The sequence below is a fragment of the Hyposmocoma kahamanoa genome, unplaced genomic scaffold (assembly GCF_003589595.1).
Source record: "Hyposmocoma kahamanoa isolate Upper Pololo Valley unplaced genomic scaffold, ASM358959v1 95, whole genome shotgun sequence".
NCBI lineage: Eukaryota > Metazoa > Arthropoda > Insecta > Lepidoptera > Cosmopterigidae > Hyposmocoma > Hyposmocoma kahamanoa.
Genome location: NW_020654972.1, coordinates 4400841 through 4416655, shown reverse-complemented (window position 1 = coordinate 4416655; position 15815 = coordinate 4400841). Strand labels below are relative to the sequence as shown.

Here is a 15815-nt window from a genome sequence, read left to right as displayed (position 1 = left end):
ATTTAAAATCTTTGCCATAAACAAAAAGAAAAGGAATATGTGAATACGTAATTTTACCACCTTAGTTAAGGTGACAAATTCTCTCAAGCCATCAAAGTTCTGCCTAGACAGGTAATAATATATAATAATAATAAGGCGGCTCGTACTAAAAACTTTTAGTCTTTATTTATTTTCTTTTTCATCTCGAATAATTCGGTAACAAGTTTTCCAATTTCATTCTCTCGCCGCTTTCATTTCCTCCCTTTTGCTCGTCCTGCTCCCTTAATATAACTTTTATTAGCTGAAAATGTTTAACAAACATTGAGGAATTCAATCATCGTTATATTTTATTTCAATAAAGAGATGGTTTCATTAAAAAATATTATTTTTTCTTTAGTAGATTATTTAAGAAAACCTGTATCTATGGACAGATATTTAGATATAGCAAAACATACAATGTTTCACGTAACGTACCTATTTTTGTCAGCTAATGATGAAAATTACTCAGTTGTGTAACTACCAGCCAGATAGTAGGCCGTCTCTATGAATGTTTACCACATTTATCTAATCGGAATCTTCATTATCGTTGCGAGTAGAAAGTTTGTCCATAATTCTCGTTCACTCAATTTGGGGCAGACTGAGTCGCCCGATAAGACCAACGTCCAATAATCTGGCTCTAGTGTTGTCTTTTTATTAGGGGCCAGTTGATCACATGATTTCCCTTTTACTAACTGTGATGTTATCGCCTAGCTATTTAGCGGTTCTTCCTTTAACCTCTTTATTGATGGTGTTTGCTCTAACTCCGCCAATTAATCCAATCTTCCATAAAAAATCTATCTTTATTTTCCGGTTTTATACAAATATACTTTTTCCTTTGCATTCTTCTAATAAGTTTTTCTTCACTTAATTCATGTTGATATTAAATTATGTTTCCAAATATGAATATAGATAAATTTCTTCTTTGTTCCTTCACTTGTTATCTTCAGTTGTACTTGCTTTGCATTTGCTCAAACAATGACGATTCTAAACAACTTTTATAGTCAACTATATATCTCTTGCAGTTTCCAATTATCTAGATAGTTGACTATAAATGTTGCAGTTGCCGTAATAATGCTTATTATCTGATTGTCTGTTTTTAATGTTTATGAAGAGACTCTACTTACCATAATTCAAAGGGAGAGTACACGGAAAACCTGTAAAGTGGGTCCTTAAAATTTAATGGATTTAAAGTGGATCGAGATAGAAGTACTTATAAAACAGTTGCATTCAAAATCGTTGTTGCAAGTTAAAAATTTTCTTCAGAAGTCATATTTGTCTACTCGAAATTGTACATAAAATAATAATTATCAAGACTTATTGGTTTTTTAAGATGTGTACAATCAGTTGCTTGCGCCATGACATGACTTTATCCATAGATATAGAAAAAAAGGGCTTTATCTCGTAAGTAGTATCTTAAGCTCTTGCCGATCACAGTGTTGCGTAACTACAGAAGCTAGTTTCAAATAGAAAAACATTCCATCCAACCTATAATTTGGTCTGGCGTCACTGACAGTAATTTACTCCAATTACGTCCGACTTTCACTGGCCATCTCCAGACCTCCACAAATCTTCATCCCAACAAATTGAAAAAGCAATTTAAAGTTTCTTTCGACCAAACACACATAGAACTTAATAAGTGTTTTTTTTTATCTGATCCAGATTCTATGTGATTATATTTTATGCCGTTTAATAACGGGTTATAAAGATTAACGTTTGGTGTAATTTTGTAAGCTTTGAACTGACCTTGTGCTAGTGTATTACATACAAACTTATTCTGCATTAGATGACAAATACATAAGGTTCTTTCGTACAGCGAAGTACATATGCATGTATATGGTAACAAAAACGCTATCGCTATTCCTTACAGACTTTACAGGTTTTATTGCAGTTGTTGTAAATTGGAAAGGATAAATAAATATGTTCCTGGTATTTCTTATAAGCAATTTTACGTAATGTGCACGTTATTTCTAAAGACTTGGATAGCAAATTAATAATATTAAGTATAAAAGTTAACTTTTAACACTGTGCATAATTGTAAACAAAGCAGTAAAATTGCAAGCCTTTTACAGTGGCTAATAGCACGAATTGTTTATGAGCGCGTAGGTAGATATTCTAATAGGCAATAAGCATCAGTCACTTTGAAATCTTACTAGAGGCGACTGGTGTAGGTAGGTCTTTTAATAGATAAGTTATATTTCTTAACATTATGTCATGATGATGAAGTGTTCTATGAAATATCGTGTTTGGAGTTAAATAGATTATAATAATAATGTGCCAGACAACCTAAGAATCCTGTACCATGAGTACCAGAGCAACGGAATTCGTTTTCCAAAAACAGGGAATCAATTCCGGGAACTTCTCATCCAATGCCCTCGGTGCAAACCGTTGGGCCACCAAGGCCGAGGTAAATAGACTTTCAACTAAATATTAATTTATTTTCACATAACTATAAGCACTAACTGTTTCCCAAAACGTACGTAGTCCTTATACGTAAACCTAAGTGTACGTAAATGTATAATATTAAATGCATAATCATGCATTTCTAACTATGTTAAGAAATTTAAAAAAAAATCATACCAACCGACAAACAGAGGAAATCATATCCAGGGGGTCTACTCCCGTTCTCTGAAGCTTCATTGACATCATGCGTCTATTGATTTGGTCGAGTATTATTTATTTAACAGTAAATTGTTTCGGACGGAGAACGGAAGTACAGGACCAGAAATGAATCTTTATGCCCTAGTTTGACATACAGACGCAGATACAAAACGTCTGATTGAAGGAATTTTCTATGTGTTCGATCTTTGTATTAAATATTAACGAATTATTTCTGTCTGATTCACGAAAGAATTTGAACGTCGGGATAGATGCGTTTAAAATCCGACAGCCTGTGTAACTGAGCACCCGAGCAAAAGTGAAAGCGGCGCTAAAACAGCTCAGTTATTCAAAGCCTGGTGTTTACTCAATTTATTGATATTATAAAATGCTTGACTCCCGAATATCTGATCAGATAACAAGGTTTATTGAATACCATTAATGGCAGCCTTATGTTATTAAAAAATGTTAATCATGACTTTCTTAAAGGGATTATAGCAAAGAACTCTATCTTGGACGCAGTATCTGTCATCGTTAGATTGAGTACATTTTAACTGTCTCTTATTCTGTTGTTCAGTGAAGTGTGAGGTTGAAATGCAATCATAAAACTAGAAATCGCACTAAAACTGTTCCTTGATGTTAAATCTTGGTGACAACATTAGAGGTTATTGAACCTTGCCGATTCATTTACCGTCAGTACTTGTTTGCTCAATCGGGTTCTATTTTTTGCCAATTAAAGAATAAATGGTAAATAAGGCACTTTTTGATAGGAAACTGCAATCGACAGAGGCACAAAAAATGTTTTGTTATCGCAATTTGGTTTAATTCTGTTTTAACACGTTCCATGCGTTGGGCTGATTGTTTTTGCCGAAGCATAAGGATATGGTACATAGTAAAACTATATTAAGTGCATATCTGCTTAGCTGGCTTTCGTATTTCTAGAGTGTGTTTGTGTGTACAATATATACGTTACTTTATCATGTTCAATGTCATTTATAGGTATACCATAAAGAAACTAATTTAGTGCGTGATATGATTAGATATATTACTTTTCTTGATTGGTGACGTTGTTTTGGCAATATCATTTTGTATCCTACCTTAGAATGTTACTTTTCTTTGAGTGCTTGTCCTTTGTCATTGACGATGAAGCCGCTTCACAAGACACGCAGTAGTTTAGCAGTTGAGCTCCTTGTGAAAGAGGTCGTCCAGGGAAGTATTGCCACCTTAGCTATTTCTGCAGCCAAACAGTAATATAAGCATTACTGTGTTCCGATTTGGAAAAGTAAGGGTCCTGGTGAAATTACAGGCACATGGGACTTGTCAACTTATGTCTCAGAGTGGCGGGCGCAGTGGCAGTGCCCCTTAGATCTATGCGATTTAAAGCTTTGAGTGGCACTGCAACCTGCTATGAACTAGCGTATCGCTTACCATCAGGCGAACAACTTGTTCGTCCTGTCACTCGGTATTATATAAATAAAAAGGACTGCACCCAAGTTTGGTATCTAGGTATAACTTTACATTATTACGCTTTTTGTATCTTATGCAATAAAGTAAAAACTTTTTAATCTAACTTTGTCTCGTCACCAAATTTCACGCCATTTCTTCAGTTATAGAAAGTGAAACCAATTGGTACTAAGTCACGCTTACACAGTGTACTATTTTCGTTTGTGAAAGTTATGCAAATCGTTACAACTCACAACTGGGACCTCTATTGTTCTGTCACACATAATCTATAATATGTTATACTTAAACGTTCTTAAATACCCACCATACCATGTTTGTGGCGGAAGTCTACAATCTGACCACGATTCATATGTCATAAAACTTTTTAATCAATATTTGCAAGGTATTATTAGATCCAATTTCAATTTGAAAAGGCTGAAATAATTGAAGTGTGCCATTTGTTACAGTAGTGTGACCAAACGTACATAATTCAAAATTTATACAACAACTGTGAAGTTTGTTTCAGTGTCAAGTTACCGTAGCAGATACCTGCCCTTTATGTTCCCCAAAAACCAATACAAAGGAACCACAATAATATTTTCGTGGCGGCCATCTTTAAACGTGCACAGTACAAAAGGCCGACGAGAAAATAATTTTCTACCGCACAGACAGGACATCTACACTATTGTGAAAGGATTTGAAAGACCCTTTTCACAGCTTCCGAAGCTATCCGGAGCCTTTTTTCACTGCAAATACAGAGGACGCTTTTTTTCGATTTTTCTTTCGCGTCTGTCGAACAAAATTAAAAACGTTGCTTGTTCATTGCTTGCGGTTACTATAATTGCAATGTGCTTTGTTGAAAACGATTTTCATTGCAACGGTTGTCGAGAGACTAGGCTAGATTAGGTTTAAAATTTGAAATTTGAAAATACATTTCTTAACTTGTATTTTATTTAGGTTTTCTTTGATAAAAGATTTGACGATCTCAGTAGCCCAGTGGCTATTATTGCTTTTTCTTATCGCGTCGATACTTCTTTTATTTTAGGACTATATTGACTCTGAAAAGTACGTTGCCACCTTGACTGCACTGTCCGTGGCCGCGTAGAGATCTTTCCTCGACAGGTATTAGGACACAAAGGGCACAACAGTGTTGCATGGACTGTGTTGGAGCCCCGCTGTCATATTAGGTTAGTTAGTTAGTTAGTTGGGGTTTTAGTTTCCTTAAAACCCCATTTGCACATCGTGTCTCTGCAGCGTCCTAACTGTGTTTGGAGCGTACTGTGAGTGCTAGATAAGCAGGAGTCTGGTTCGATTTATAGTAAAATTAATAACAACCACAACTAACTACACCAATTGATCTCAAACTTGGTAATTCCCTGAGTATCTGAGAAACAGAATTCACTCTGGAGTAGAACTCAGAACACCCAACCAGAATCAATTTAACTAACGCCATTTTCCAAATTGGTTCTATCGGGAATCGAATCCACCTCTTCATCCAGCGCCCATAGCTTAAAACTGTTTGACCACCGAACTCGTTTAACGACTTTTTTCTAAATGAGTTCAGGCTGGGGTGTTCCACAAAGTGCCCTGAAGCTAATTTCGATATTCTAGTATACAAATGTAGGGAATTTTGTAGACACCAGTTTTTTGCTATTGGTGTAGTTGTTTGGCACATTAATACACTACGAAAGCATCGTCACAATTCACTGCCTTAGATAGACTCGTATATGTATCTCTAAATACAATTACACTTAAATGAAATCTACCGTATTCGATCTTAAGTGAAACCTTAAGTACGAGCTCCGAAGAGAAATCTGAAGGTAATGTAATACATGTATTATAAAGTGAACTCGAGATACTTTGTATCAATTTGTATATTCTACAAAACTAACTTATCAGTGCAGACAGCTGTCATGTTTTTGAATGAAGATTTTGTAAGCTTACCTTTCATTCAAATGCAAATTTAAGTTGGTCACCATTATATTCTGCGCGAACCTTTGTCAAACAAAGGGACCATCGGCACCTGTCAGTAATGTTTACCAAGTAAATAAAGTTGCAAATAACGAAATTCTCTGCGTATACCCTCTTATTGAAAACAGGAATATATGATGGGAAGTTTCTACGCGGGCTATTCTTGTTTTGCCACAACCCAAGATTTTCTAAGACTACTACAATCAAGATAAATGTCACACAAAATATGTAGAATATTCGAAAATTGAACAAATTTAACAAAAACTTCGGAACTTTAATTACTTCGCCGGTAATGGCCGCGATACAATAAATCAAATATACTTTTGAGAATTACGTTTTCAAAATGGAAAAATAGATCTCGTTTTAAGAAGATTTAAACTTCACATTACAATACGCTTCTTGGAGCCACCAATGTTAAGTAAATCTAGGTGTCAAGTGTCTTTCGTGAAACGGGAGCGATCCCAAAACGGGACTTATCCCTCGCCATTCATTTGATATTCACAACGCGTGTTAGGGCATAAATATCCCTGTCGGCCTCATTACAATAACTTGCTATATGGAAGTCCCAGAAGGCTATGGCGGACGCACCGTCCCGTGGGATGTCACTCCGCATAATGAAAACCCGATCGATGTCTTGATAATTATTTAATGCGAATCAGGTATCGAATGGCCCTTTTAAAGGTGCTAGGGATTTCGTCATTATTATGTTGTTTGTTTATTTTTTTATTTGCCGACGTTGGGATATTTGATAATGCACTCTTATTTGACGACCAGTTGCTCTGGGAATTCTCTAGTTTGAGACCAGGCAGATATTTAATGTACATTGTTTGCGATGCTTTGTTCAAAATTTTCATTAATCGTTTAAAATTACATATTTTCAATTATACAGAATCATGTCGTTATTTTATTAAAATTCATTAGGTTATTTTATTAAAATTCATTAGGATAATTTAATTTTGATTTGAATTGTTTAAAATTTCTTGTTTTATAATATCCAAATTTGAACTCAAATATCTTTGTTTCACATGTAAGCAATTTACACTTAAAATACATTGATCAAACTCTGCTAATTCGTAAGATAGTTTCAACAATATCTAAGGGTTGCTCTTTGTAAATAAACATTTATTATTTGCAACATTTGTTTTAAATACGAATGATCAAGATAACTCGCACGAGCTAAACGGGTCACTACCATGGAATTCATCGAAGTACGCAGAGTCGGTATAATAATATTTAGTGTAAAGGTTTTGTTTCATAATACTGTTAATGTTCGTAAATGATAAATTTTTAATATCTACCGGAATCTTATTTAATCGATTGCCCAGAGAAGAATAAGTAAAAACTGTAGCGTTTCCTCTGTTGCACCAGTATGTTAACCAATTAATATCGTTTTCAGATTTATTTTCTTTTAATTAGATTATTTTAGTTTTAGTTTTAATTATTACTAGGCTTTTGAAAAAAAAAATGTTTCCGATCAAGTCTTTGTTTGACAAATTCTTAATTGATTCAATCACATTTGTAAATTTATTACTTAACATTGTTTGCTACAATCATTGTGCTTTTTGTTGCGATCCTTGTCCTTGTTAAGGCTCAAATCGAAACAAGTTGCACTATCACTTTAAACAACATCTTGTTTATTTCAGTCACTTTTTTGACAAAAGCGCTCAACACATTTATCTTCAAAAAGACGAAACATCATAATTTTGAGTAGATATCCTTCACCGTGTATTGAATTGTCAAAACGCTGGACCGGGTGCACAGCCGGCCTACCACGGTCTAGCGAACACGACGCCAGACCAGTTGGACGTGTGGTTGATACCAAGCAACCCCGGGGACTTGCTCTGTACCATGGCGAGGATAAAGTTCGATTTGTCAATGGATCGAACACTTACACTCCTGATATCCCAGTGAACGTAAAGATCCTTGAAGCACTTAAAAGAAAAAAAGGATCATTAAAACTTGATCAATCTTATCAATCATTATCAGACGGTAATAAATGATTAGATATATTCATGTCCAGACCTGTCAAAGACTTTAGTGCTACTGGTGCTCCAAAATCTGTAGTATCCTTGTTTTCTTTTTCAATCATTCACTTGTTCGTTTTTTTTGACACGGGTCTTTTAGTACAGGGCCGTAAAAAATGTCATTTGAGAATCGTTATACTTACGCGTACTGTTTTGTATGTAGCTTTCATAGAGAAAGTATACGCTTCACAGTGGCTTATACAGATTTCAATCTGTATGTTATAGTAGAGCATTGTCTCGAAATCAGCATTGTTCATAGCAACTTGGAGTCGTGCTGCTATTACAGTTGAAACGTACTGATGACATTTCTAATCATAATGATATGTGTCACACAACCATTGATTGGCCTGACTGACCAGGTTTCGAACAAGAAAATTCCCTGTATTATAAATACGAGAGCAACATATTTCAATCTGGAGCATATCTAAATCAACCAGATAAAATTAAGAAATGTTAATTTCTCAAATTGATCCTACCGTGAATCGAACCCAGGATTTCCTCGGCGCTCCCAGTGTAAATTGTTGGGTCCGATATTCATCAAATTTATATTTCTATGGTAACGATTTGTAAATGAATTTGTACGCGTAGATATTATACAACAATCGGTTTTAACATTGATGAATAAACAAACTTGGTTTTCAAATATAATGCTTTAGTTAAAAAACGTTAGGTAATCAATTTTAAACGCACATAAAATATTTTTTCACACTAAATTATTCAAACTAAGGACGTATCAGAGAAATAAAATTTACTCTGCAGCAACTACCCAGAACACCTAAACCTGAATCAATTTATAAACATCATTTCCCAGATTGATCTTATCAAGAATCGAACCCCCCTCATCCAGCCTTCAGTGCAAACCTTTCGATCACCAAGGTCGTCCAAATATAAAGTAAATACTTTGAAATCATAAACAACAATAAAAACTTTGCGATGTAAACATTGACTTACAAATAAATGGACGACGGGTCTAATACAAACACCACGAAAAAAATGTCCCAAGTCAACCTATTTAAACGTAGTGACATGTAAAGGAATATGAAAAAGCTAAAACTTTAAATTTAAATTGTAATGTCATCGCAGTACTGTCTAATTTTGTTTGCTTCGCTGTCAGTCGAACAAACGAAGACTAAAGCGTGAATGACGCTCTGTATACGATTTTAACGCCCTATAAGTTCGGACACTTTTCAGCGCGGACCCGACGTTCATATAATTGTAAGTCAATGGACGTAAATAAATAATCTCGTGCCTTCATAATACTATTATTATACATTTTATACAACACAAAAATAGGAATGTTGCGTGTTGGTCTGCTGAACAGCACAATCGATGCTTTTTTTAGCACTTCTCTGGTTAATTTACTCAATACATTAATATTGATAACGTTTTTAACACGACCGCTCCTGAACACAGCGAGTTACCTGTATGCATTGTGCATTATTTGGGATACGTATGGTGCTATAAAATGTTTTTGTTTCGTTGTTGTACGTATATGTATCTAATTGTGTCAGCTTACCGGTTTATCTTTTTGTTCTGTAACCGACTTAAAAAATGGAGGAAGTTCTCAATTGGACTGTATTTTTACCGACGATATTTTTTATTTGTATGTATGTTACGCGATAACTCCGGTATTTGTGAGCCGATTTTCATGATTCTTTTTTTTGTTGGAAAGGGGGTACTTCCACAGTGGTCCCATTTCATTTTGAAGAAAATCATCCACCTCTAAGGGAGGCTGTTCACGCATGAAGATTCATTTTTATAAATAGCGCCTAAAGTTTACTTAAGGACCAATTATTTTAATGGTTGATTTTGCTACTTCTCCAATTCAAGGCGTTTTTCTCTAAATATACTTTGAGTAGTGAGAGCCGATTTTTATTATCTTCAGTGTCAAGTCCTGTATAGAGGCGAACTAGGAGATATTTCAATAAAACTTAGCAAATAGACGAAATTCCACGTACTTTTGAGGTCGTTTTTTTAGTACTCTGTACTGAGATTATTTGAAGTATATTTAGGGAATTGTAGGTTTAGTTGTAAGTGTTAATTTTGAATACGCATTTTTTTCATATAATATAACTGTTTGTTCCTCAATAAATTGAAGAATAAATAATCTAAGTACAGAGTACTAAAAAACTGACCTCGAAAGTCGTTCATTCCCTAGTTTATACTTTATCCTTAGAGGCGGAATATTTTCTTCAAATTTAAATCGAACCACTTCTGAGGTATATACTCTTTCCAACAAAAAAAGAATCATCAAAATCGATTCACAAATTTCGGAGTTATGACGTAACATACACACAAAAAAAAAATTGAAAATGGAAAAGCAACTTTCTTACAGTCGAATTGAGAACCTCGTCCTTTTTTGAAGCCGGTTAAAAATAATCATCGACTCAACAACCGCCTGCACCGTAGTTTACGGGTAGCGCAGCAGCCACTGCGTCGATGCGGGACGCCGGCGGTCCATGCACTTGTTTGTTATGCTAATTGCCCTACTGATTTGCACGGTAAAACAGCTCGCATTTATTCAACTGTTCTAACGAGCCGTCCCTGCCTCTGTTGAACGTTGATTTTCGTATATTGGATGTTTAAATTTAAATTATTGCATTAATTTATTTTCCAATTTATAACAATATGCTATAAAATAATTGTTAATGGTGTCAGCAATGTTATTTGTCAATTGCTCGTCTAGTGGTAAGAGAGCTCTTAATTGCATAGATCAGTGGGGCACTACCACTGCGCACGTCACCCTGAGATATAAGCTGACAAGTTCCATGTACCTGTAATTTCACCAGCTACCTTACCTTTCAGAAGCGAAACGCTGCAATGCTTACATAACTGCTTTACAGCTGAAATGGACAAAATGATGAGTATTAGAGCAACGGAATTTACTGTAGGGCACTGCGCAAAACACCCGTACCAATATCAAAATTTTCCCAAATTCGTCCTACCTGGAAACAAATGTAAACCGTTAAATCATCGGTAGTCACTTAGAAATAATTCACTACTAATGATAATTGGTTCTTTGGCTTGGTAGTAGGAAAACTTCGAGTATATAACCAGAAATAGAGACGAAATAAGCCATATATTCCTGATAACACATTAGCGATACAGCTCTTATAAATATCAACTCCCGTTTGCACTGAAATATAGACAGGGTAACTACTGACCTGTGTGTACGTCTCCGTATATTCCAAAAAATACTCTTTGTTTATTTAGATAGTATCTCTAACAATGCCGTGCAAATTCAAATTCTATTTGGTGGTGTGGGAAAAACAGCAAAACATCTAATCACAAAACAAACGGAATCACGTTTCATCGGTAATTAAGTATTTAATGTGTCATTTTGCAATTTTCGTCCATTATAGCTCAAGTAAACTGGTATTTTTGAAGAGAAACAGTTGACGACACCCGTCAATCGTTTCGAACTCGGGCTAGCCAACCGGAGCGCAGTTGTCACAGTAATGATATGGCAGAATAGTTTTTTAACATTTCGTCTCTATTTCTGGTTATATACTCGATATAGGAAAAGAATGATAAATTAAACTGAAGCATTTGCTGTATACTTTTTACATCAGCTTACCTATTGCAAACATCCACACACAAATGTAGGCCATACAAATATTTCTCCCGGCCCGGGAATCTAACCTGGGACCTCTGCATATCAGTTCCACATGATAACCTTTCAGCCACGGATGCAGTTAAATAGGTACGTTTATGTGCTGTAAAACTTTCTTTCTAAAAAAAGTTTCTTCTTATCTGGTAAATGAGTTTCAGTTACGGTCAAAATTCATGTAGGTAAATTTACTAACTAGTTAGTCAAGTGGTAAGTGAAATTATAGGATAATTAGTTGAACATTTTATCATAGTTAGGACTATCTAATTGTAGTAATTTTTTCTCAGTAGAGGAGGCTATTATGTAAGCCCATAGCTCGAACATTATTATGACTCAGCATTGTTAACGCCAATTTTGTGTTTACCATACTTTCTATTCTCTTTGAAGTTTGAGGTTATTGTAATGATGATTTATTTCCATTATTTCCAAGCTTTACTTTTCTGTTTAATAAACCAATGTTAGTATAGAATTTGAGATTTTCGTGGTTATTCGTTATTCACTGAATGATTGTCACTAGTTACACACCAATTTCATATCAAAGTATGACTTCTGCTGACCAATCGATCCGTGATAATGGAGTGTGTAACTGACCAGTCAATCTGTAAGCATGGAGCGTGTAACTGACCAATCGATCCGTGATAATGGAGTGTGTAACTGACCAGTCAATCTGTAACCAGGGACTTTAAAACAGGAGGACGTTCTTTATTCGAATGTTTTTTTTGTGTATGTTACGCGATTACTTTTTTTTGGCATTTGTGAACCGATTTTGATGATTCTTGTTTTTGTTGGAAAAAGGGTACATCAGTATTGGTCCCATTTAAATTTGACGTAAATATTCCACTTGCAAGGGTGTCAAACTGTGGGTTGAACTTGGCTTCGCGCACTTTCCAGTAACCGATGTGTATAAAACTTGGCAAATATATGTAATTCTACGAACTTTTGAGATCGGTTTTTTTTATACAAAAGTTATCTTATTTCTTTTCAACATTATTTATATATTTTAACCGTGATTGCGTTAATGCGAAGCGAATTGTTAACTAAAGCGTTTCAAATACTTGGCCTTATCAAAAAGCCATTATACTCATTCATTTAGATATTTGTGCCACGATGCCAATTGTAGTGTCCATTGACTTTACAATTGGCGCCGCTGCTAATAGTGTGACTCGTTCTCACAAATAGGTCTTTTCGTAATACAACCGTTAATACAATATACACTTTATTACTCAGACATAAGTCTTATAACATTTACTACTGGAGTCACATACTACATGAATGGTCCACTTAGCCATAATAATGTGTGTACGACAGCTTATTTGAAGAGTGCAGTGCAATTGTCCCTCGTTATTAATTTTAAGCCGCTATATTTACACAAGGGTATCTTTGTCGATCGGCGTTGTAAGATAATTGTCCCACTCAGAGCTATAAATCCATTGACTTACAAATAAATGGACGACGGGTCTAATACAAAAACCACGAAAAAAATGTCCCAAGTCAACCTATTCGAAATTTAAATTGTAATGTCATCACAGTATCGCGCTGTCAGTAGAACAAATGAAGACTAAAGCGGAGATAGCGCTCTGTATACGATTTTAGCGCCTTACAAGTGCGGACACTTTTTAGCGCGGACCCGACGTCCATATAATTGTAAGTCAATGTATAAATCGCAAAGATTTGAGTGACACTGCCACTCTGCGCCCGTTACCTTGAGGCATAAATTGATAAGTCCCATGTGCCTGTAATTTCACCAGCACCCTTACCCGTCAAAACCGGAACATAGTAGTTAATGCTCACGGTACTGCTTGGCGGTAGAAATATCCGCTCACGGAATGCGCTCATCTTACCGCAAAATGGCGGCTATTTGGTTTCGCAAAATAGAAAAGGATTCAGTTTAAATACAAGTTTTTATAAATAAAAATTATTATTCTGCATTGCTAAATAAATACCCTCCGTACTACAATAAAAACATCTCAAATAAAATGCAGTAATATACCGCAAATACTGCACTTAAAAAGCACTAATGAAATTTTTGGTGCACTTGGGTAAATATGATAATATTCCGTTTGAGTAGTTTTAACGTTTACCATGAAATTATTCCTGAAAATATGGTTTATAAACATTTATATTCGGGGTAAACTTAAAAACCGCTACTTACGGTATGTTTTCAATAAATAAACACCGAAATCACCAGCCCAAACAATAACTAACACACACGATTGTCGTGACGTATTTTTGAAGTTGTTTATTTTTTTAAATGACAGACCCAGGCATTAAAAACTTTATGGTTTGCTAGAGTAGTTACCGAAATAGCAATTAGTATTATTTTATCTGTTATAACTTCGGTATCCGATAAATCGGTATAAAATCATCACCGGCACCTCTAGGTGTGGTATGCGTCTACGGCTGCATGTATCGCGTGAGCGGGCGTAACATGGCAGTATTCTCCTGGACGAACTCTTTCACAAGGAGCTCTACTGTTACTAAATATAATGGAGTATTTAAATTAATTTATCCTTCGCAATATCAGCGCACCAACCTATTAAAATCTGCAATAAAAAATTAAATGTTATTTAGTGCAATGGACTGAAGCGGTTGTGTAATTATGCGTAAAGCATGTTTGTCTATGGAGTAGTATTCCCACGCGCAAAGTAACTTCACTCTATGGTTTAAGTACGTGATCTTTTTTAATATCGTTACGGTACGTAGCTACTAATATTACGTTGGACGAGAAAATTCATTTTAGAAATAAACTTTCCCGTCGCCATGATACCTTATAATAATGAGAAACCATTTAAAATTTCGTTTGTTTTATTTCAAATCGTAATCTATACATTTAAAAGTGAATCGAATTTTATACTAACATAATAGTGCCGCTGGGTCGTCCCAACAAGTCGCGCGCCTGGCGGCAAGGGACACGCCCGTCCTTAGCAGTTGCAGTGACACTTACAGTTGAAATCGCAAAGATTGAGGAGTACTGCCACTGCCAGTCCCATGTGTCTGTAATTTTACAGACATAGGTAAGGTTCCCTGGACGAACTCTTTCACAAGGGTAAAAGGGTTCGTCCAGGGAACCTTACCTATTTCTGCCGCTAAGCAGTAATGTGAAGTTCAAAAAGTGAAGTAAAATCTAAATGGCATCGTTTGAACTCAAATATTCAATAAATAATTTATACTTCGGGGAAATAACGGGATAAAAACCAATCCACAAAGTTTATAGTGAAAAACTATATTTGTAAACTTTTTCATTCATATCCTTTATACAACTATGTTTACGCAAAAATTCAATTTATTGACGGAAAATAATTCTATACATGAAACAGACACAAGGAGCTTGTATATTTAACCTAAATAGCTATCATCATCTAGCATCAATTTTAGTAACAGTGGAGCTACGGGCACATAGGACTTGTCAACTTATGTCTCAGAGTAACGGGCGCAGTGGCAGTGCCTCTCACATCTTTGCGATTTATAGCTTCTGAGTAGCACTGCAACTGTTATAATCAGGCGTGTAGCTTACCATTTGGCGCATGACTGACTTGTTCGTTCCGTCACTAGATATAAGAATAAAAAATAAATAATTTTATATTAAGAAGTCAGAAGACCTCTTACTATCATAAAGAGTAGCACCAGTGAAGTGAAATGATTGGTAGGGGAAATAGATACAAATTAAAGCGAATATAAAAGTAAATCCCACCGATAATGAGTCATATGTAGCCCACGCTCAACATTTCTAGGGATTCCAGTCTAGAGGAGATTCGTCATGAGTCACAGTTGAACAAACGCCGCTAACGGCAGCTCAATGCATTGTGTGGGCTTCGACATCGGTAGGCGGTCAACTTGCGAAACAAAAGGAGGAAAGTGTGCCAATTAAATTGACAAACTACTTCATGCAATAGGAAATGAAACCATTTTTCCGGATCTAAATCGCTTCCTATGTGTAACAATCACAAAAACCTAAAAATTCGATTCTTTATACATATTAAAATATTCTAAATGTTTAGCACATTAACACAGAAAGAAAAGTAGTCTTTAAAAAATATAACCAGGAATGGAAAGTTTTATTATTCTTACTAGCAGGAAACAGATCATAATAATGATATACATCCATGATTAAAAAGTAATAGCAGTTGTAACGACTTTCCTGAATAATTGTAACA

At 35.3% G+C, this 15815-nt stretch overlaps 1 protein-coding gene across 12 annotated transcripts in view; it reads left to right on the top strand.

Moving 5' to 3' along the window:
* The window catches only part of LOC113238232 (protein sprint), a 380231-nt gene that overhangs the window by 237399 nt on the left and 127017 nt on the right, over window positions 1–15815 (top strand). The window lies entirely within an intron of this gene.